The sequence below is a fragment of the Eretmochelys imbricata genome, chromosome 1 (assembly GCF_965152235.1).
Source record: "Eretmochelys imbricata isolate rEreImb1 chromosome 1, rEreImb1.hap1, whole genome shotgun sequence".
Taxonomy (NCBI): Eukaryota; Metazoa; Chordata; order Testudines; family Cheloniidae; genus Eretmochelys; species Eretmochelys imbricata.
In genome coordinates this window covers 225,572,934-225,596,082 of record NC_135572.1, presented here as the reverse complement: position 1 = coordinate 225,596,082, position 23,149 = coordinate 225,572,934, and positions in this window count along the sequence as shown.

The window sequence follows — 23,149 nt, the reverse complement described above, 5'->3', positions numbered from 1 at the left end:
AGGAGGGAAGGAAAATGCCACACAGTACTTTAAAAGTTTACAACTTTAAAATTTATTGAATGCCAGCCTTCTGTTTTTTGGGCAATCCTCTGTGGAGGAGTGGCTGGTTGGCCGGAGGCCCCCGCACTGCGTTCTTGGGCGTCTGGGTGTGGAGGCTATGGAACTTGGGGAAGAGGGCGGTTCATTACACAGGGGCTGTAGTGGCAGCCTGTGCTCCAGCTGCCTTTGCTGCAGCTCAACCATACACTGGAGCATACTGGTTTGATCCTCCAGCAGCCTCAGCATTGAATCCTGCCTCCTCTCATCACGCTGCCGCCACATTTGAGCTTCAGCCCTGTCTTCAGCCGGCCACTTACTCTCTTCAGCCCGCCACCTCTCCTCCCGGTCATTTTGTACTTTCCTGCACTCTGGCATTATTTGCCTCCACGCATTTGTCTGTGCTCTGTCAGTGTGGGAGGACAGCATGAGCTCAGAGAACATTTCTATCATGAGTGCGTTTTTTTTTCTTTCTAATCTTCACTAGACTCTGGGAAGGAGAAGATCCTGTGATCATTGAAACACATGCAGCTGGTGGCGAAAAAAAAAGGGACAGCAGTATTTAAAAAGACACATTTTATAAAACAGTGGCTACACTCTTTCAGGGTAAACCTTCCTGTTAACATTACATACATAGCACATGTGCTTTCGTTACAAGGTCACATTTTGCCTTCCCCCACTGCGTGGCTACCCCCTCAACCCTCCCTGTGGCTAACAGCGGGGAACATTTCTGTTCAGCCACAGGCAAACAGCCCAGCAGGAACGGGCACCTCTGAATGTCCCCTTAAGAAAAGCACCCTATTTCAACCAGGTGACCATGAATGATCTCTCACTCTCCTAAGGATAACACAGAGAGATAAAGAACGGATGTTGTTTGAATGCCAGCAAACATACACTGCAATGCTTTGTTCTACAGTGATTCCTGACTACGTGCTACTGGCCTGGAGTGGTAAAGTGTCCTACCATGGAGGATGCAATAAGGCTGCCCTCCCCAGAAACCTTTTGCAAAGGCTTTGGGAGTACATCCAGGAGAACCGCGAATGCCAGGGCAAATTAATCCTTTCACATGCTTGCTTTTAAACCATGTATAGTATTTTAAAAGGTACACTCACCGGAGGTCCCTTCTCCACCTAACGGGTCCAGGAGGCAGCCTTGGGTGGGTTCGGGGGGTACTGGCTCCAGGTCCAGGGTGAGAAACAGTTCCTGGCTGTCAGGAAAACCGGTTTCTCCGCTTGCTTGCTGTGAGCTATCATCTTCCTCATCCCCAAAACCTGCTTCTGTGTTGCCTCCATCTCCATTGAAGGAGTCAAACAATACGGCTGGGGTAGTGGTGGCTGAACCCCCTAATATGGCATGCAGCTCATCATAGAAGCGACATGTTTGGGGCTCTGACCTAGAGTGGCCGTTTGCCCCTCTGGTTTTCTGTAGGCTTGCCTCAGCTCCTTAAGTTTCACGCGGCATTGCTTCGGGTCCCTGTTATGGCCTCTGTCCTTCATGCCCTGGGAGATTTTGACAAAGGTTTTGGCATTTCGAAAACTGGAACGGAGTTCTGATAGCACGGATTCCTCTCCCCATACAGCGATCAGATCCCGTACCTCCCGTTCAGTCCATGCTGGAGCTCTTTTGCAATTCTGGGACTCCATCATGGTCACCTCTGCTGATGAGCTCTGCATGGTCACCTCTGCTGATGAGTTCTGCATGGGCACCTGCAGCTTGCCACGCTGGCCAAACAGGAAATGAGATTCAAAAGTTTGCGGTTCTTTTCCTGTCTACCTGGCCAGTGCATCTGAGTTGAGAGTGCTGTCCAGAGCGGTCACAATGGAGCACTCTGGGATAGCTCCTGGAGGCCAATACCATTGAATTGTGTCCAGAGTACCCCAAATTCGACCCGGCAAGGCCAATTTAAGCACTAATCCACTTGTCAGGGGTGGAGTAAGGAAATCGATTTTAAGAGCCCTTTAAGTTGAAAAAAAGGTCTTCATCGTGTGGACGGGTGCAGGTTTACATCGATTTAACGCTGCTAAATTCAACCTAAAGTCCTAGTGTAGACCAGGGCTGAGAACAGTCTAGAGCCATCCTCTTTGGAACCCCCTTTCAGGTAGCTGAAAGCAGCTATCAAATCCCCCCTCATTCTTCTCTTCCGTAGACTAAACATCCCCAGTTCCCTCAGCCTCTCCTCATAACTCATGTGTTCCAGTCCTCTAATCATTTTTGTTGCCCTCTGCTGGACTCTTTCCAATTTTTCCACATCCTTCTTGTAGTGTGGGGCCCAAAACTGGACACAGTACTCCATATGAGGCCTCACCAGTGTCGAATAGAGGGGAACGATCACGTCCCTCGATCTGTTGGCAATGCCCTACTTATACATCCCAAAATGCCATTGGCCTTCTTGGCAATAAGGGCACACTGTTGACACGCTGTTGAGCATATAGCCTTGTTTATTACAATGCCAGCAATAAAGCTGTGGGAAATTTTACAATACTGTGTATGCTTGGGGAGCAAGCCAAAAACCTCCTTTGCCTGTTAAACAGAGGGTATGTCTACACTGCAACATAAACTCAGGGTTAGTGGGATTTAAGTCAGCTGACCCTGGGTTAGAGGACCCAGGCTTGAGTGTGGGCACTGATTGTTAACCCAGGCTTGAACTTGTGATTCTGACATACACACTGCAGCATATAGAGCTGAGTCAAACCAACATATCCAACGCCCCAACACCCACATCAAATTAGGCTGCCCTTTGACTGTGGTGCACTGTAGGAAAACTTGACTGTCCACCCTGCACATTACGGGAAGTTTGAACAGCCTGCCAATACAGCCTGCCAAGGAGTCATTTGGGTCAGTGCACTCCCATGTACTGGAGCCAGCAACATGGATGAGGCACTTTTTGAAGACTTTCTCTTGCTCGCACTTTCAGTCCTGTGTCAGGCAATGGGCAGTATTTCTGTGACATGCTGGTGGACATTTCAGAGACATTTTCTGAGCTACCAAAGGCATCTGACAGAGCTTTCGATGGAGCAGCAGGAGGAGGAGGAGGACCCTTGCATGGCAAATGAACTGGCTGATGCTTCTCAGTATGCTCAGTACAGCTTCGGATGCCCCTAATGTAGATTGGAACTCCTGGAGCAGGGCCACAAGCACAGATGGGTAGGATCACATTGTCATGCAGACCTGGGATGACCAGCAGTGGGTCCTGAACTTCCGCAAGAAGAAAGCTACATTTCTGGATCTTTGAGAGCAGGTTGTCCTGACCCTCCAGTATAAAGACACATGCATGAGGCCAGTCCAGAAGCAGGTTGCTGTAGCTGAAGCTGTCCCAGACCTCTTGCAAGCCAGTTTGATGTTGGAAAGTCAACTGTGGGTAAAGTGGTTGCAGTGATTTCTGAGGCAATCAGGTGTGTGGTTTACCCAGAAGTGGCCGGGGTCATTGATGGGACTCGTGTGCCCATGGTTTGCCCTCCTCAAGAAGTACATAAACTGCACAGGATACTACTCCGTTGTTATGCAGGCCCTCATGGGCCACAGAGGGCAATTGATGAACATCAGCATGGGTTGCACTGGGAAAGTTCATGATAAGGAGTTTACATTCATGGACAGCCTGGGACACTATTCCCACCAACTGATATTATCATAAATGGATTTACTGTCCCCACCATTATTCTAGGGAACCTGCATACCTCCTTTTGCTTTGGCTTATGAAACCATTCCCTGATCTCAGAGGCCCTGGCAAAAGAAGGTTTATTACACTCTCAGCAGGTGCAGAATGGTGGCTGAATGTGCTTTCGGCACACTGAAATCTCACTTGAGATGTTTACAGCCCCCTTTGGGTGCCAGACAGTGTCATCAGTGCTGTCTCCATTACTGTGGCTTGCTGTACTCTTCACAATATTTGTGAAGCCTGAGGTGAGCCTCTTCCCACTGAATGGACCTACGACAGGCAGGGGCTACTGAATTGGTACACTCGGCTAGAAAGTGAACCTTCCGCAGCTGGATGCACCTGAGCAACAGAAATTTGGGATGCTTTGTGCCCCCATGTTTTGGACTTACATGGTCTAATGGAAGAAGGCGATTAGTACCTTTATGAATGTGCTTGTGTCGGAGGGGAATAGGGCTCATTGATTGTGGGGAGGATATAGTGCTTGGGGAGGGGTGTGGGATTTTAATGCCTTGCGATGTACTTATGAATGACATGACCACCTATGAAATGGGAAAGAGGGGATTATTCACAGTACGGATTGATGTAAGGAAGTGATTGAACTATGAATTGCTATATATTGAGGGACAGTCTTTGCATACTAATTCCTAATTGTCCCTGATCATGTTTTTTACCTTTATTATCTTGAAGACACATCATATTCATATGATATGAAGCTGTGATAGAAATAAACTTTCTTGATGAAATTAAAAACTTTATAAACATGTATTAGAAAACTACTACATTCACCCATTCCCAGGCAGGCCAGCTGTCCTTACCATGCCAAAACACGAGTAACAACAGACCCTTACGGAAACAAAACAAAACAAAAAAACAAAGTGCATGAACAAGTGCAAACAGTGAAACCACGTACAAGACAGAAATTCCCTATCCTGTCATGTCCCCAGGCTAATGGTTCTCCTTTCCCTTCTTTTCCCATGAACCGGGCACATGACACTATAGGAGGGAGATGGAGACATCCACAGTGGAGGAGGTCAATATGGAGGGCTGCATGAGGTAAGGTTGCCCTGCCAGCCACTCGTGGGGCCTGATTGCATGCGCCACCCAGCCATAGAGTCTTCCAATCTACTTCTGAATTGCAGCATAGGGTAGTACGCAGGGTACTCTGGCCTGTGGGTGTGAGTAATGCAGCAGAAGCCACAGTCACTATTGATATAAGCCACTCAAACTGCACTTTCTGCTGCGCTCTGTCCTCCTCCCTTAGCCACCTTTCCTATTCCAGAATCTGCAAAGCAAGTGCCAGCTCCCTCAAACTGTGCAGCCAACCTGAGCCTTTCCTCGTGCCGTGCGGCATGCCTTTTCTCTACTATAAGGCCATCTGTCTTTGGTAGCAGACCTGCTTGTTGGCCCTCTCCAGAACTTCAACCATAAGTTTGTCATGGAAACGCTTCTGTCAAGGTCCATTGAGTCAGGCTTCTGCTGCAGTGTGGGTGAGCTGTGCGGGTCCTGAAGCTTGCAGAGGCTGAGGGGCCTGGAACAGGACAAGACTGTGTGTGGGGGTGGGGGTGAAGGAAGGTGTTATTGTCTCAAATAGATCACTGCAGGAACACAGAGAAAATCCTCATGGAATTTCAAGGCCATAAAATGATACTTTTTCAAACTGAACTTCAATATATTGTGAGAAGGATGCTTCAGACCACTGAAGTTCCCTAGCCACAGCCTGGTTAATCACAGTGAAAGAATTACAGGCACAGAAGAAAGTTAAAAATGGAAAGCTGATTTTTTTATTTTAGAAAACTGCAGAACACTTGGGTTAGGGGTGGGTGAGAGTGGAGGGCTGCTATCAGGAGCTATGCTACAAAAGATTTTTCTACAATTTCAGGCCTTTCCAATTTTGGAGGACATAATAGTTCTTGTGGTGCCTGATTTGGCAAAGGAGATGTTATTCCAAGCAGCTGGGGGGAAACCTGCAGTTTATGCAACAGATGTATTCAAATGTATAGTAACTGAACAGCACATCTATGAGTGGAATAGGCTGGTCAGCTACCAAGGTGGCCGTGGAAAATATGCCCTTCCCTGAAATATGATTACCTATGTGAAGTTCCTGCTTCAGGAAAAGCTTCAGCTATTAGCACCCAGGATTAAGTCAGAATTCATGAGGGAATCAAGAGGATGCTGTGTTAGATTCCACATAGTGTAGCCTGTTATGACAGCATGCAAACACGCAGAAATTCACAGCCTTCCTCCTCCCCACCCCCAGCATATTTCCCCTTCTGCCTCACCACCCCCAGAAAATTTCAAACCACAGTCATATTTGGGACACATTATTTTGTCATCTATGGACCACACTGACTAAAATGAACTAGATTTGTGAATGGAACACATTTCCTCAAACATTCACAGAGTTCACTGTTTCCAGGCAGCTCGATAGACTTGAGAATGGTTACAGAGTGGCGTACTTTCAGGCATGGCAATGTAAGGTTATTGTTTTTAACAAATAGGAATGGCCGAGCAAAAATCTCTGCCTTTCCCGTAAAAATACACTTTAAAGTTGTTCTTTATTGTTTGCATGTCCTGGTTGCTATTTTGAACTCCATGTGATGGTGGTGGTTGGGTGGAAGAGCCATACCGCTGGCATATAATCCGCCACTAGCAGATACAGGCTGCTAGCTGGGGTTCTCATAACTTTTGCATTGGTCACATTACTGTATTAATAAACATGAAAATGGAGCCAGAAACTTACTGGGGCTTAGGAACAGCTTTGGTCCCATGTGTGCCTGGAGCAGGCTCCGCCACGGGCTGCTCCTTGGGGAGTGCATCAGCCCATATGAGTACAGACCCAGAATGCACTGCTGCTGCTCCTGTGCCAAAGTCTGCTCTGGAACTGGTCTCAGCAACAGAGTGACTTCACTGTCCCCACTTGGAGACTGCTGCAGGTTCCTATCATTCCCTATGGTGGATTCTGAAGACAGTGGGGCCCCATCCCAGCTGACCAGGTCATCATGCACCACTGTTGGCTCCATGCTCAGTGCAGTGCCCGGCCACCAGACTCCTCATAACACACATGATTTTGACGAGTTGCCCGAGGTGTGGTTCTGGCCCTTGGGTTTCCGGTACTCGCTTTTGAGCCATTTAAGCCACTCCCTTGCACTGGGTACTGGTTGGGTAAATGTGCAAAAAAGCTTCTTCCCTATTTGCTAATATGCGTAGTCATTCCTGGTACTCTTACTTAAGTCCACAGTTTTGCTGGCCTTGCATCAGAGATTTACCAAAATCAGGCTGTGCCCCCATGTCCACAAAGCAGCGTGTTTTGCAAAAGGCTTGTTCTGTTCAGTCTCCATTGCAAACACTGATGGTGTGTTTGCAGCTCGGTGGTCAGAAGACAATGGAAGGGTTAACGCTAACTCAGAGAGTTGCTGCAGTACACCAAGGGTGGTTGCTTCTGTTTTGAATAGAGTAGATTCAAGATTCTTGGGATAGAGAGGACAAAGGAAGTTGGCCCATGGGATTGTGGGACACTTTTTGGTGGACTCCCAGGTCCAGGATCTGAGTCAAGCGAGGCTATTCTGCACTGCAAAGCAATAGGGCTTGAACCTTAGGTTAAGACTTGACTTGTGCTCAGACCCTGCAGGCTTCTGAGATCCTGGGTCCGAGCCCTGTGTTAGTGCCACTTGAATGGACAGAAGGGGTGTTAGGCTGGAGGCTGAGGCTGAGTCCAGGGTTACATTGCAGTGCAGACATACCCAGAGAATGCTCTTCATTCTTTCTTTCAATACATAAGGATACAACAACAAGTCAGATGACTCTTGGCTCATGATGTTTTTACAGCTTGTCATTGTGCTGCAGTTCATGGCCACTCAGAACTTTGCAGGAGCAGCAGCTGCCACAGATCTTCCTCCTATAAGTGATCACTGGAGCTAAAGGAGAATCATCATTAGATGTAAGCAGTATAGGGCCTCTGAGACATAGGTAAGCAGTTCTGATTCCATCTATTGTAAAGCAGCATCACTCTCTCACACACACTAGAGAGTGTAATAATATATATATTTATTTTCCAATGTATAGGACATGTACCCGTTGTATAGATGTGATGCATTTACAATTCAAAAAGATCAATTAATTAACCACACCTTGGCTACAATAGCCGCCATTTGACTAAAACTCCCGTGATATTCAGCAGCCCTCAGTCTTACCTTCCTCCCATCTTCCTTAGTGGATGCCTGAGTTAATAGACAGGCTTATAACCAAGTCCAGAAGTCAACATAGACTATGGCTGTGTCACTCTGGTAAAGGGAGAGATGTCCAGAGAGTGGCCTCCCATCACTTATAATGATGCAATTTTTCCCTAACCTTTTGGAAGGGGCCATCAGGGGAGGTGTGAGCTGTTGGAATGGAAGCTCCAGCCTTGGTTTCTATAATTAGGCAACCTGCTAACTCTTCATCCCATACTGGCCTGTCTTCAGGGAGTCTCCAGGATGCTTTTTTGCAGTTATTCAGTCTGACCTAGCCCTTTCCTATCTAAATATTACATGGCACTGATTTCTACCCAGAATCCTTTGCATTCATGCTTGCACACTGAAACCTCATTATTCTCTGGTCTCCCTTCTGTCCTGTCCTCCCAGGTTCTGTGTAATTAGCAAGCAATCTTCTCCTGGATCCCGGACACCCCTTATCTGTGTCTAGGCGGGGGAAAAATGCTTTGTTATTCTACAAAACCCCATATCTTTGACTTTGAAGCAGAAATGATAAAAGCCTGGGAATGAAAAATAAGCAAAGATTCACACACAAAGAGCGAAGTACTGAAGTGGAAAGAGTGAAAGGATTCCCTTAAGTCTGGATGAAACACCACCCTGCAGGTGGAAGGGAGAATCATAGAAGATTAGGGTTGGAAGAGACCTCAGGAAGTCATGTAGTCCAATCCCCTGCTCAAAGCTGGGCCAATCCCCAACTAAATCATCCCATGAAGATAGGCCATGTTTGTACCCTGCCTGGGGAGGTGGAGAAGTAGCAGCCCCATCACAAGGGAGGGGCCACTGATGTGATTTGGGAAGAGAAAGAGAAAGACACAGAGAGAAGAGAAACTCAGAGAGACAGTGAGTCAGAAGCTGACAGAGATAAAGAGGTGGGAAGAGACAGAGAAACTCAGGCCAGCTCTACACTACAGAGTTAGGTTGATACAAGGCAGCTTACATCAACCTAACTGTGTAAGAATCTACACTACAATGTTGCTCCCACCAATATAACTTGCCCGTTATGCCAACTTAATAACTTCACCCCCATGAGAGGTGTAGCACATAGGTCAACATAGTCGGGTGACACAGTGTCAGTGCAGACGTTGCGTGACTTACGGCAATGTTAGTGGCCTTCACTAGGTTTCCCACAATACCTCACTGTGACCGCTCTGGTCAGCGTTTTGAACTCTGCTGCCCGGCGGCCAGGTACACAGGTACATGCCCCAACCCTTTTAAAGGCCGACAAATTTTTGAAATTCCATTTCCTGTTTGCTTGGCATGGAGAGCTCATATAGCAACTGCCCAGTTGACCATGCCGGCTCCACCCAGCAAGCGTGCTCCTGCCTGGAGTACACAGCAGGCGGTTGATCTCCTGGGCCTGTGGGGAGAAGAGGCTATGCAGGCACAGCTCTGAAACTTTGTCATCTATGAGCAGATTGCTCAGAGCAGGGGGGAGAAGGGCTACGAGGAGGACACACATCAGGGCTGCGTGAACGTCAAGGAGCTGTGGCAGGCAAACCAGAAGGCAAAAGAGGCGAATGGTCACTCTGGTGCCGAGCTGCAGACATGCCACTTCTCCAAGGAGCTGCATGTCATTCTTGGGGGCAACCCCACCACACCACCCCTGAGGGTCCCATGGGTACTTTGGGGGATCTGGAGTCACAGGTCACCACAGTGAACCGGGTGTTGGACAAGGAATAAGAGAAGGAGAATTGGGGACAGGTGACCAGGGGATCCAGTGGTGCTGTGACCCATTTTGACTCCTGAGCAGTTCAGTGAGTCCCAGAAGTCCAGGGATGGCAAGCCTGATGCAGGGGAAGAAACCTCTGGTAAGTATGTAGTTTGCTTTGACATTGCAGGGACACATCTGTTCATTTACTCTTTTTCAGTCACGTTGCAAGAGGTAGTGAAATAACCAAGAGGTAGAGTTGCTATCTGCTTCTCAACAGTTAGGCAGAGGGAGCCCTGCAGAACAGTTTGTTTATGTGCACTGAAGGCCTGTGAATCCTCCACAGAGATCTCGAGGAAGCTTTCCTGGAGGCAGTCTGCAATCCTCTGCCAAAGGTTTCTGGGGAGGGCTGCCCTATTTCTTCTGCCACAGTAGGATGCTTTCCCACACCACTCAGCAATTACTTCAGCAGGCACCACTGCAGTACACAGGGTAGCACCCTACAGACCCGGTCTGCACCGGATGGGTGCAGGAGCTGTTCCCTTTCAGCCTCCGTTACCCTCTGGAGTGAGATATCAGCTAAAGTCACCACTGCCTGTGGAAAACTGTGCCAGTATTCAGTTCAATTGCCCTATCTGCACATAGTCATGCCCATGAGTTCCCCCCAAGTGTTCTGCCAGCTCGCCCCCTCATCCCCTGGGCCATCATTACTATGGCTGGGAATGCCACTGTGCTCTATGAATCCCAAGCAGAAGTGAGAATGTAGGGCTTGTAACTTGTGTGATCAAGCGGAGTGAATACACTCACAATAGTACCTCTGCCCACTGTTTCTGTCGCAGCGGCGAAAGTGGCCTTGAGGGTCTCTCCATCCACACCAGCGGAGCGGCTCAGCCAGAAAAGGAGAAAGAAGAGGACAAGGGAAGACATGTTCCAGGAGATCTTGAGCCTCGGTGCTTTGGATACTGAGCAGAGGGCTTGGAGGATGATGCTCGAGGACACAATGGACAGGGATAGTGAAGACAGGAGAAACAGGCAGCAAGAGATTATAACACTTCTCAGGGAGCAAACAGACATGCTGCAGTCTCTGACTGATCTTCAGGCTCAACAGATCTGTGCTTGCCTCCCCCTGCAGCCCACAGAGAACTGCATTCCAGGACCTCCCTACACACCCCTTCCTTTACTACATGGCATCCGGGGCCAGTGCCATACCCATACCACTCCACCCTGGGGGAAAGTACAGACAATCACAGCTGCACATACACTGACCTGTGAGAGACACAGTTGGTGTATGTGTGTTTGTGAAATGGAAATGACTGTTCTTTCCCCTTCAGAGGTTCTTTTCCCTGTATTTATAAAGTTTCATTCAGTTATAAATACGTCTGTTTTCACAGGTTTGGAATAAAAGTCTATTAGTTCACACTATATGCTGGCTGGGGCTGACATCATTCACAGATAATAGTAATGGGGCTGTTGCAATGTTCTATTTCTGCATACACAGCACTCATTACAAGGCTCATACCATGGTGAAAAACAAAACAAAACGATGCCAGGCACAGCACAGCAACACACATTACTGTGTCTCATTGTTAAAATGGCCTTTCAAAGCCTCACTGAGCTGTATAATTCCCTGTTGAACTCTTCGTATAGCCCTAGTATCCAGCTGCTCAAAATCAGCTGACAGCCATTCCACCTCTACCCTAGCAGAAATGTCTCCCTCTTTGCTTCACAGATATTATGAAGTGCACAGCAGGCAACTATGACCATAGGGATATTTTTTTCACTGAGGCCTTAACTTATGAGTAGGCAGTGCCAGCGACCTTTCAGATGTCCAAAGGCACATTCAGGTATCATTCTGCACCTGCTGAGCCTGTTGTTGAAGCACCCCTCGCTGCTGTCAAAGGGGCAGGTGTACAGCTTCATGGGCTATGGGAGCAAGGTGTAGGCTGAGTCTCTGAGGACCACTATGAATGATCCTTGCTGGGATTCTGTACTATGAAGAACTGGAAGAACATTCAGAAAGGGACATTTAAATTAGAGATTAGGAAAAACTTTCTAACTCTAAGGATAGGTAAGCACTGGAATAGGCTTCCAAGGGAGGTTGTGCTATTCCCATCACTGGATGTTTTAAGAACAGTTTAGACAAACACCTGTCATCAGGGATGGTCTAGGTTTACTTGGTCCTGCCTCAACGCAAGGGACTAGACAACCTCTCAAGGTCCCTTCCAACCCTTCTTTTCTATGATTGTGCAAGGGATAGGTAGACAACAGGATGGTGTGCGGTCTTCCCAGAGCTAAGATACAAGACATCAGAAGCCTATCCAATCTCAGAGTGAAGTCAACGGGCAAGGATCTGCCACTGATGGTTCATAATCAGCTCTAATGATACTGTATTGAAGGATCTCTCTCAGACAATAAAGGACTTCAGGGAACTCAGAAGCATGCTGAAGTAGTACGTCCAGTGAATCTTCTCAGAGATCCTTCCTGTTCTGTGAGCAAAGGAAGACAGAAGCAGAAGATTCTGAAAGTGAACCATTAATTAGTGTGCGTTTGAGGGTTTGGGTTTTGTGGAACACACCCCACAGAAGGTGGACCAGAGGGGCTGTATAGTTTGGATGGTCTCCATTTCAGTAGAAGGGGGACCAATCTTCTTGGGGACAGGCTGGCTAGTGTAGTCAGGAGAAGTAATAATGAAAAGGGAGGGTAAAAAGAGAGAAGAAATGAGCATTTAGCATAAAATCAAGATGTTGAGAACAAAATTAATCAAGGAACCAAAGGACATGGAGAAGAAATTCTTTAATTGCCTATACACTAATGCTAAGAGCCCGATTAACAGACAAGAGGAATTGGAATTGCTCATTTATAATCATAAATTTGATCTAGTTGGTATTACTGAAACATGGTGAGATGAGTTACATGACTGGAATGTTAAAATCAATGGTTATAACATATAGGAAGGATTAAGTGGGTAAAAGGAGTGGGGGACTGTCACTCTGTCAACAATGGCATTACCTATTTGAATCACTGACAACTTGGAAGAAAAATGATCTTCTGGATCAATGCTTATGGATCAATGTCCTAATAGATAAAGCACAAGACAGGGTATTAATTGGTGGTATAGATTACCAAATCACAATAGGAAACCAGATGACTGGCTTCTTAAGCAACTCTCTATAATGTGCTGGAGGGGGTGGGGGAAGCTGCATGATCATGGGGGACTTCACTTTGAGTGACATATGCTGCCAATACTAAAACATCTTTGGAATTTTAAATTATAGAAGACAATTTCCGAATTAAAAAAAAAAAAAAAAAAAAAGTGTTGTAAACAACATTGGGGAATTCTTTACTAGAGCTTGTCTTAGCAGATAAAGACCTGATCACGGAACTAAAAATTTATGGTAGCTTAGGTATAAATGACCACAACTTGTTCACATTTGTAAAGTACAAACCGAGTGAAGTTCAAACCAGTAATATATACACACTTGCTGCTTTAAGTGGGAAAATTTCACAATGTTCAAGGCAATTATGAACAAAAACAACTGGAAGGAAGAATTTGAATGGGAAAATGTGAGTAATTGGAAAACTTTTAAGAACACTTTACTTGATGCTCAAAAAGCCAGAATCAAGAAAAGAAAAGGAGTACTTGTGGCACCATAGAGACTAACCAATTTATTTGAGCATAAGCTTTCGTGAGCTACAGCTCACTTCATCGGATGCATACTGTGGAAAGTATAGAAGATCTTTTTATACGCACAAAAGCATGAAAAAAAATGGGTGTTTACCACTACAAAAGGTTTTCTCTCCCCCCACCCCACTCTCCTGCTGGTAATAGCTTATTTAAAGTGATCACTCTCCTTACAATGTGTATGATGATCAAGGTGGGCCATTTCCAGCACAAATCCAGGGTTTAACAAGAATGTCGGGGGGGGGGGGGGAGGGTTGGAAAAAAACAAGGGGAAATAGGCTTGAATAGAGACTGGGAGTGGCTATTTCCCCTTGTTTTTTTTCTACCCCTCCCACCCCCCCCGGACGTTCAGACCGGAAATAAGGCATGTTTTTTTTTTGTTTTTTAATAGTGAGGGTAATAAATCATTGGAACAATTTACCAAGGGTTGTGGTGGATTCTCCATCACTGGTCATTTTAAAATTTAGATTGGATTTTTTTTTATTCAAAAGAAGTTATTTTGAGAGAGAAATATTTATTATTCCTGGGCAGAAGGGCAAAGGACCAGATTTTCAAAGTTATTAGGCATCTGTCTCCAACTGAAATTATGCAGTGTTGCAGCCATGTTGGTCCCAGGATCTGAGAGAGATAGGGTAGGTGAGGTTATATTTTTTATTTGATCAAGTTCTGTTGGTGGACGGGATAAGCTTTCGAGCTACAAAGTGCTCTTCCTCAGGAAGAGGTGAAACCGAGGAAAAGCTTTGTGTAGCTCGAAAGCTTGTCCCTTTCACTGACAGAAGTTGGTCCAGTAAAAGATGTGACCTCACCCACCTTTTCTCTCTGTTGACATTAATGGGAGTTAGATACCCAAATATCTTTGGGAATCTAGGCCAGAAATCTTAGTGCTAACATCTAACAAGGTCCATGAGCTGAAGAGCCACTCTGAAGTAGTTACAAATGTGTTACATGCCTGACAGCAGAATCCTTGTTGAAAATGGAGAAAATAAAGCCACTTGACTGCCTCAGTCTGGAGGGGTGGGAACCTGACAGACAAGAGGAAGTGGTGTGTACAGGGCTTCCTAATTTTCCTGGAAGTATGTAGTGTTGCAGAGAAACCAGAGGGTGAAATGCTTCACACTGCTCCAGGTGGTAGGCCAGGAGGCACTGGTCACATACAGTACACTCTGGTGGCTCTTCTCACAGCTGGGACCGGCATTACTTCTGCTTTCACTGTTTGTGAGAGTGGAGCAGGAAACCACAGTGGCAGCAGCATACAAAAACAATCTCAGCAGGTGTCAGATTGCTGATTGCACACCATCTCTACAGTGTTCAATCTTTTGCCATCATTTGGTTGCTATGACAGCACTGTCTCCATGGCAACCCCTCAGCTGAGGCATCCCTTGGGGATAAGAGTGGGGAAGGAGAGAGCATATATTAGAGAAAGGGTGGCAGACACAGAAAGGGTGGGATAGAGGAAGTTGAGAATTCATTCTTGATTACATTTGAGATCCAGCAGCCAAAGGTAGCACATGGTCTAGGTCACTTCCCTCCTTTCTCTTACACCACAGCACCCCCAGACATTTCATACACAGGACAAGAGCTCTTGTTCAATCCCTCTTGTAGGCAGGGCTTCCAGGACAGTGACCTGGGTTCAATCTTGAGGGTTTCCCTTTGTTGGGCCTCCTTCTCTCCTGGAAGTGGGGATAATATCTCCAAGGCCTGGCCTTCCTTCATCTTTAGGAAACAGTTGTAGAAAGAGAAAGGCAAGGAGTTGGCATGGTGGGCTCCTTGTGCCTACAGCCTTGGGGGATGGGAGAGGAGCTCTTGGAAGGAGAGTGCTGCAGGATCCTGTGGCTGGCTCTGCTGATGTGGAGGTATTGGGGTAGGTACTGCTTTCCCCCCTCCATCCAGATTTCCTGGCAGAGAAATGGCCAAGGCATGAAATACATGGGCTATTTAGAGGTTGGAAACTGAGCTGGTGATGAGTGAGGATAAGTCCTGAGGGGACCTCAGTATCACAGCTGATGGGCATGGGGGAGCCAAGGATTCCAGAGTGGGAGGGAAGCACTGGAGGAGAATATGGGGGGGGGGGATTTTATATCAAAGGTAATTAATATAACAGCTGAAGAGAATGTCAAGGGAGGGGGCTGAGGATGAGGATTTCCATGTGCATCAGTGGTGGTGGGGGGCAGTGTTCCATTACGGAGGGATTAAGGAGAATATCTTGGGTGCACCATGGAATGGAGTACATCAGACAGAGAGAGGTATGAGAAAGCATGTAGAGAAGGAATGCACCAGAGAAGGGCTCAGGGGAACAGCCTTGCTGGAGAATCAATCCAGATTGGGAAGGGGTCAAAAGTGCCTGGAGTGAGCAGATCAGGAGAGCATGAGAGAAAGGGTGAAGCAGGGAGGGAAGGGTATTAGGGGGATGCATCAGAGGAGGCCAGGTGAACACTAGTGTGAGATGGGGGGGCAATCAGATACGGCTGGGGTATAGGATATTTATCAGGGAGAGTTGTAGGAGAACCAGAGAGAGGAATAGGGGTGCATTTATCTCCTCTACCCTCCCATCCCTCCATAACTTTGGTTTTCCTCTTTTGGCTTCAAAAGATTTCCCCTGCAGTCTATACCAGCCTCATGCTCCCCTTCCTAGAAGCTGACCCTATACCCAGTCATGTGTATGATGGGAAGGTGTCCCCAACAGACCTTTGGTTTCTGTCTGTATAAAGTTACCCTGGCTGGGATCCCTTGGCCTCTCACACCTAAACTCAGCACGGGCTGGAAGAGACTTCACATCAGCTGGTCATATGATGTAAAGGAAAAGGATGGAATTGGAGAGGTGGGAGGGAGGTCTGATGGCTCCCAGGGAACATGAACACAGGTTTCTGCCAAGGGACTGGGGTATCTGCTACTTACTTCTGTGTGGAAATGTGTGTGCATCTTGGTAGCTTTCTAAACTAGGGGAAAAAAAGAAGGGATCAAAGGTGCCCCTTCTCCCTCCCTGACAGTGTTAAAAGCTGATGTCACACTGGAGCAAGTTGAGTTCAATGCTGGTGTAGCACAGGCTGCTAGGCATCTGGAAGGATGAGGCTGCTGACCTACTAAGGATTATTGGACTCAGATGACCCTATCCTTGGACAAGTGTTTAACAGTTTTTGAAGTGGGGCCAGTGAGCACAGAAAAGACAGAAAAGATTAGGGACAGAAAAGATCTAGAGCATTTGATCACATCTTCATTCACCCCTCCCCTGGGATCAAGGCAGGATTTTTCCTTCCCAACAATCCATTTTCCAGAGCTTTGTCTAGTTCTAATTGTCAAAAAGGGAGACTAGGCCACAGTCTAGTAGATCCTCACCAGTAGGATACATTTCCGATATCTGTTCCCCTGGGATCAAGGCAGGATTTTTCCTTCCCAACAATCCATTTTCCAGAGCTTTGTCTAGTTCTAATTGTCAAAAAGGGAGACTAGGCCACAGTCTAGTAGATCCTCACCAGTAGGATACATTTCCGATATCTGTTCCTCTCCATTCCCCTCCCCAGTTTCAATCTATTACTCCTTGTTGTTGCCCATCAACAACAGTATAGGGGCTATGACACACAGTTGAACAGTTCTGATTCCATACAGTAAAAAACAGTAATACACACACTAGCCTGTTCATAACAGTAGTTATGTTGTGGGCAGCAGTCTCCATTGTGCTATGCCTATCTTCATCTGATGAATGTCTCCAGCCCAGTCAGCCTTTCCATCGGTTTCCTTCCCATCTATCTAAATAGTCTGATTGTTATGTTAGTGGGCCCCAGCCACCTAAACACCATAAAAAACTAGGCACAAATGTGCAGTATGCTTTTTATAGTTATTTCTTGCTTCTGCTGTGCCCATATACTGGCTGTAGAGTGGGCAGGGTATGACACGTTCATATTCCACTAATATTGCAACCTGCAAATCCCTGACATGCAAGCTGAGGTCCGTTATCTGAAACTACACTTTCTGGGCTTCCAACCATTTATGCTTTGAAACATTCAATGTTAGAGGCTGCTATTGATACAAGTATGGGAACTTGGGGCCTAGACAGAGTGTGAGCCACATTAAAATTATGTGATATAATAGATCTATGATATATGGAAATAGATCTATTTCCCAGTAACTACAATATTAATCACTGTGACAAGGCTGACTGTTCATTGTGCAAAGGAGGATTAAAAATAGCTTGTGGGGATGCCATGGTCTAGCACTCAGGAGCATTGGAATCAATTCCTAGCTTTACAACAGACTTCCTCTGTGACCCCAGGCAAACCACTTAATCTCTATTGGCCTCAGGTCCACTTCAGCAAAACAGATATAATTATAATTCCTTTCCCTTGTCCATTTAGGTTGCAAGCTCTTCAGGGCAAGTTTCTTACTATGTGTGTATACAGTTGTTATTACGATGTGGTTCTGATCTCAGCTGGGGGCTCTAGGAGCTACTGTAATGCTATCAATAATCCATGTCTAGCTTGCTCCAAGGTCTATGAGATATGTCAGGAATGGTTCCTTGTGTTGGTTGGTGTAACGTCCTGGGGAAGGTTCCACTTCAGCTTCCCAGAAAAAAAAAAACAACAACTTGGGAACAAATAAAGGAGCAGCTGCCTCAGAGAATCTATCCCAGATCTTACATTGCAGATTCGGCACTCATTTATGAAGTCTTTGGCTTTGCTGCTCTTGCTAGGCAAATACAGCACTTCTCAGGCCCTTGCATGGTAGGCAGGCTTCAGGAGCTGTGTGGCCAAAGTGCACGGGGTTTAGCATTTCAGGACACACAGCTTTAAGAATTATGATTCGATTGCCTTTACAAATGTAAGGGGACTGTTACCCCCTTACTAACATTCAGTGGGGGTGTTTTGGTTGGCTAGCTCCCAGTACTAAAAGGTGGAAGGGTCGATGGGGAATCAGGACCCTGAGACTGACAGCCCCCAGGTACATTGGGGAGAGGCCAATGCTCCAGGTCAGCCTCAATGACAGGGCAAGCAGGCTAATCAGAGAGTCAGGAGGCCAGGGAGGTCCCATCCTCTGTGTGAGCTGGATTTGCCTGGGTCAGACAGAGTGGGGCCGAGCTAAGGAGAAAGCAGGGGCCCAAACTGAGCTGTGCCAGATCCAGAGAGAGCAGACCCTGTCCTGGGAGGAGAGCTGCAGCCCCAAAGCCAGAGGCACAGCCCAGAGAGAGCAGACTTGCCCTGGGAGCAGAGCTGCAGCAACCAGAGCCAGAGGAGCAGCCCAGGAAGCAGGTCAGTGCTGGGAGCAGAGTCACAGAAGCAGCCTGCAGAGCAGACCTGTCCTGGGAGCAGAGCTGCAGCAACCAGAGGCAGAGGGGCCAAAGAAGCAGCCCAGGGAGCTGGAGGCAGCAGCAGCGCCGAGACTGAGTGGTGCAGCTGGGGCTGGAGCAGTCCGGAGCTGGGTGCAGTGAGCAGCTGGGGAGAGCGAGGGGGACCCTGGGCAGCGGGCCCAGCACAGGGAGATGCCTCAGCCAAGAGGCTCTGCAGGCCAGGCTTGGATCATGCCCCCGCCCTGTCGGGGTTGACACTGGGAAGAAGGGTCCTATCACTTAGAGCCTGAGAGTGTGTGGCCACCACCAGAGCAAGTGTCCAACCCACAGCATCCTTGCAGCACAACCAGGGCCTGAGAAGAAGGCCTGGGACTTACAAGGAACAGACTGTGAACTGCCTTGACATTCCAGAGACACTGTTTGTGATATTCCTTGCCACAGAGAAGGTTGATGCGTTTCCTTTCACCTTTCCCATTTTTCCTTATTCTTTTTAAAGAAAATTGTTGATTAAATAACTTGCATTTGCTTTAACTTGTGTGTAATGGTCAGAGAGGTGCTCAGAGCAGAGAGAATACCTTGGAGTGGGGACACCCTAGCCCCTGTCCTAGGTGACCACAGCAGGGTTGGGGGTCAAGCCCCCAAGGAATCCTGGGCCCAGCCTTGTTGGGGTTACGAGGACTCTGCCAGACAGGAGAGTGGAAGGGGAGTCCTCAAGGGCAGGGAGGCCACTGGGTAAAGGAAGTGGGAGCGAGGACTCAGATCCTTTCGCTAGCCCACTTCACCGGGGTAGTGCAGAAGCCAGGAAAGTTCCCCACAAGAGCAGGGCTATTCCCCCGCTTACATAGAGAACTATTTTGCACGATCAGCTCTTCTCTCAATGTCCACTATTCATGAAAGTCCAGTGGTACTGTGTAGCAAGGTTAGCCAGGGCTCATCTTTCTCTGGGGCAGCAGGGAACCACACTGCCTCACTAAATTGGGGAATAAATAGGTCTTGCGGGGAATTAGTCCAGCTGCAGGAGTCATCCTCTGTGGCCTTTGTGAAGGTAGAAATAACACAGTAAGCCCAGGCCCTAGGTCAGGGCAGGGCAATGGTGAGTCAGGCGCACAGGCAGGGGCTGAGCTGTAACAGTAGGTTCCAAAGGGCCTGGCAGAGGGGGAGGCTGCCACCTGTGGGTTGGGTGCTGGGGGGACGCAGGCCCTCCCACTCCACTGCGTCCCAGCCCGGGGCCCTAGGAGTAGCAGAAGACCCGCTGCGGAGTCAGTGGGGATACTGGTCGCAACACACTGACATGGGCTCTGGCAGTGCTGCAGCCAGATTAGGGTCAGCTGCCGCCAGGCTACTTTCAAACTCCCCCTCTTGAGGTACCTGGGTCAGGGTGGTGTCCTCAGAGGGGTCCAGCACCATGGGGTCCTCGGGATAGCTGGCATGGGGCAGGCTCAGCACTTCCTCTGGGTAGCTGGCACAGGGCAGGCTGGGCCAGTCCTCGGGTTTTCCACAGGCCACTGGAGTTTCCCAATCATGAGCTAGGCTGGAGGCATCTGGCCTCCCCAGTGGCTGCTCTCCCAGTGAGCCCTGAGGTTGGGCCTTTATGCTTCTGGGGCAATGCCTGACCCTCTGGGGGGCGGGCTTAGAGCTCCCTGGCTCCGCCCATGCTGGTGTCCAGAGGGATTGTTTAGTCTGCGGAAGAGAAGAATGAGGGGGGATTTGATAGCTGCTTTCAACTACCTGAGAAGTGGTTCCAGAGAGGATGGTTCTAGACTATTCTCAGTGGTGGAAGAGGACAGGACAAGGAGTAATGGTCTCAAGTTGCAGTGGGGGAGGTTTAGGTTGGATATTAGGAAAAACTTTTTCACTAGGAGGGTGGTGAAACACTGGAATGCGTTGCCTAGGGAGGTGGTGGAATCTCCTTCCTTAGAAGTTTTTAAGGTCAGGCTTGACAAAGCCCTGGCTGGGATGATTTAATTGGGGATGGGTCCTGCTTTTGAGCAGGGGGTTGGACTAGATGACCTCCTGAGGTCCCTTCCAACCCTGATATTCTATGATTCTATGACTTGTCTCTCTCCGGGGCGGCGGGGAACCAGACTGCCTCACTACACACCTCTTCTTCAAAGACTCCATAAATGAGTGCAGGATCTGCAGTGTAAGATATGGGATAGATTCTGTGAGCTGCTCCTTTCTTTGTTCCCAAGTTTTTTTCCAGGAAGCTGAAGGGAACCTGTGATGGGTTTCACCCCCTGGGATGTCACCTGATGTGCTGGGACACCACTGAGTCAGACTATTCTGCCAGCATGGGCCCCCTTTCATCTGGTCTTGCTAGGTTAGGCTTCCCAGCCTTTTCCATCCAAGCACACAGGCAGGGCCATACCCAGCTTCACAGAGAGACAGAGATCCGCTCTTGAAAGGCTCAGCTTAAAGGGCTTGCCACAGCACCCAGATGTTCATCCTCCCTTGGAGTACAAAAATTATATGAAATTTGACTCTTCCTTCAGTGTGGAAGAGGGTATGCACAACTTCTTGCTCCCTGGTTAGAAATCACATAAACTGGGTTATATTATAAACCAGAAATAAATTTATTAACTATTACAAGTGTATTTTAAGTAGTTAAGGAGGTAGCAGACAGAACAAGGCAGATTTCTAAGAAAATTAAAAAGAGCACACAAACTAAGCTTAATACACTAAAGAAACTGGTTACATGTAAGCTTCTCATGGAAAAGTACAGAATTCAAGATGGGTTCCAGTATCAGGTGACATGGTCACATGCCTCTGTAGGGCTCCTGTAGCCATTCTTCACAGGCTGACCCACGCATTCACAGGAAGACTAAGCTCTTTTACAGTCCACTGTCTCTTGCTGATGGGCCATCAGCACTGTCCAGCTTTTTCATTGTTGTACCCTGAATGTGACGTTATGAGTGTAATATAATATCTCATTGAAAGGGGACACAGGGCCAGAAAGAGTTAATTAACTCCCAAACTAACCTGACCCATGGCCGAACTTTAAAGACTTGTTAGGAAGAGATGTAAATGAATAGAGCTTTGAAATGCAGCCTGCATTGTTAGAGATAGAAGAGTAGCTGTTTGCTCAGGTCTTGTGATGTGAGCAAACAAGTCTTGTCTATGGCTATAGCTTTGAGTCAAAGATTAAAAAAAAAAGGAGTATTAGTATTTAGGAAGACACTTGAGTGAAACAGTATTATTGTCTATATGTCTCTTTGAAGGTTGTGGTAACCTGCAGCTGAACTATTTAATGGATAAATTATCCTGTGCTAATTGCCATGATGTTTGGGAGAAGTAAAGTTAAGCCTGTTGTTTTCTCAGGCAAAAGCTGCTGCAAATGTATAAAAACCCTGGGACACGATCCTTCTTCATCTCAGATCTGCTTTAGGTTTGAAGAAGGGGAAACCCTAAGCCACAAGAATTGAGATCCCCAGTCATTGACTGGAGTCACCCTGAATATGGACATTGGACTATAACCTCTGGACTATTTCTAAAAGGACTTTTGGCAACTACAAGCTCATCTCTGCTGTGGATCTGGACCTCAAGAATTGAATGCAAGTCTGTCTGGATATTGATCTTTTAACCAACACTCTCTCTCTTTTCTTTTTTTAATACATTTTAGTTTAGTTAATAAGAATTGATTGTAAGCGTGTATTTGGGGTAAGATCTAAGTTATTATTTTACCTGGGTCTGGGGCTTGGTCCTTTGGGGTCAGGAGAACCTTTTCTTTTATATGATGAAATAAGATTTTCAGAATTTATCATCATACGTTTGACATGTATGCCTGGATGGAGGCCTGAGGCTGGGCACTTTAAGGGAACTGCATTGTTTGGACTTCTGAGTAACCTGTGAGGTAATACAGAAGTTGTTTTGTTCTGGCTTGGCAAATCTAAGTACTGGAATATCCACCAGTGTTTGGGGTGTGTCTGCCCCGTTCTGTTTGCAGTTCACCCTAATTGAGTGACCTCAGCTGGCTCCCATAGGCGGCCTTATTACACTGAAGTGTTGGCAGGGGGTGTCACCCAAAGTAACATTGTTGAAATACAAAAACATAGTCAATATTCCTAATTTCAGATACAGAAATGATACATGCATACACATAGGATAATCATATTCAGTAAATCATAACCTTTCCAATGATATCTCACATATGCCATCTTGCACACAGTATATCTCAGTTATGTCATATTCATACCATAAACATATTTTCATAAAGAATATGGAATGCCATGTCACATCTCCCCTCTGAGATTACTGCCAGAGGGTTGGTCACTGATCAATGTATGCCTAAAATCCCTTTTTGGCTTTGGTTATACAACCTCCAAGTGTTACCAAACACTGTAATGCCATTCATAGGTGTTTTTGCAAAGTTCTGGATTTCTGTTTCCAGGTTGCCAGAAAACATTGTGATGTGTAGCATTGTGTACATAATGCAGATGTCAATGTCCTTTAACGTGTAGGTGTCTTGGCATTTAGCCACCAATGCTATGAGGTGGTGTGCCTCAGTTTCCCCTTCCACACAGCAGTTTAGATTGGTTACGCTTTCTCTGCTGTGCCAAGCTCTTAGCCTGTTTACAGGTACTAGCTGACAGGTGGTACGCTC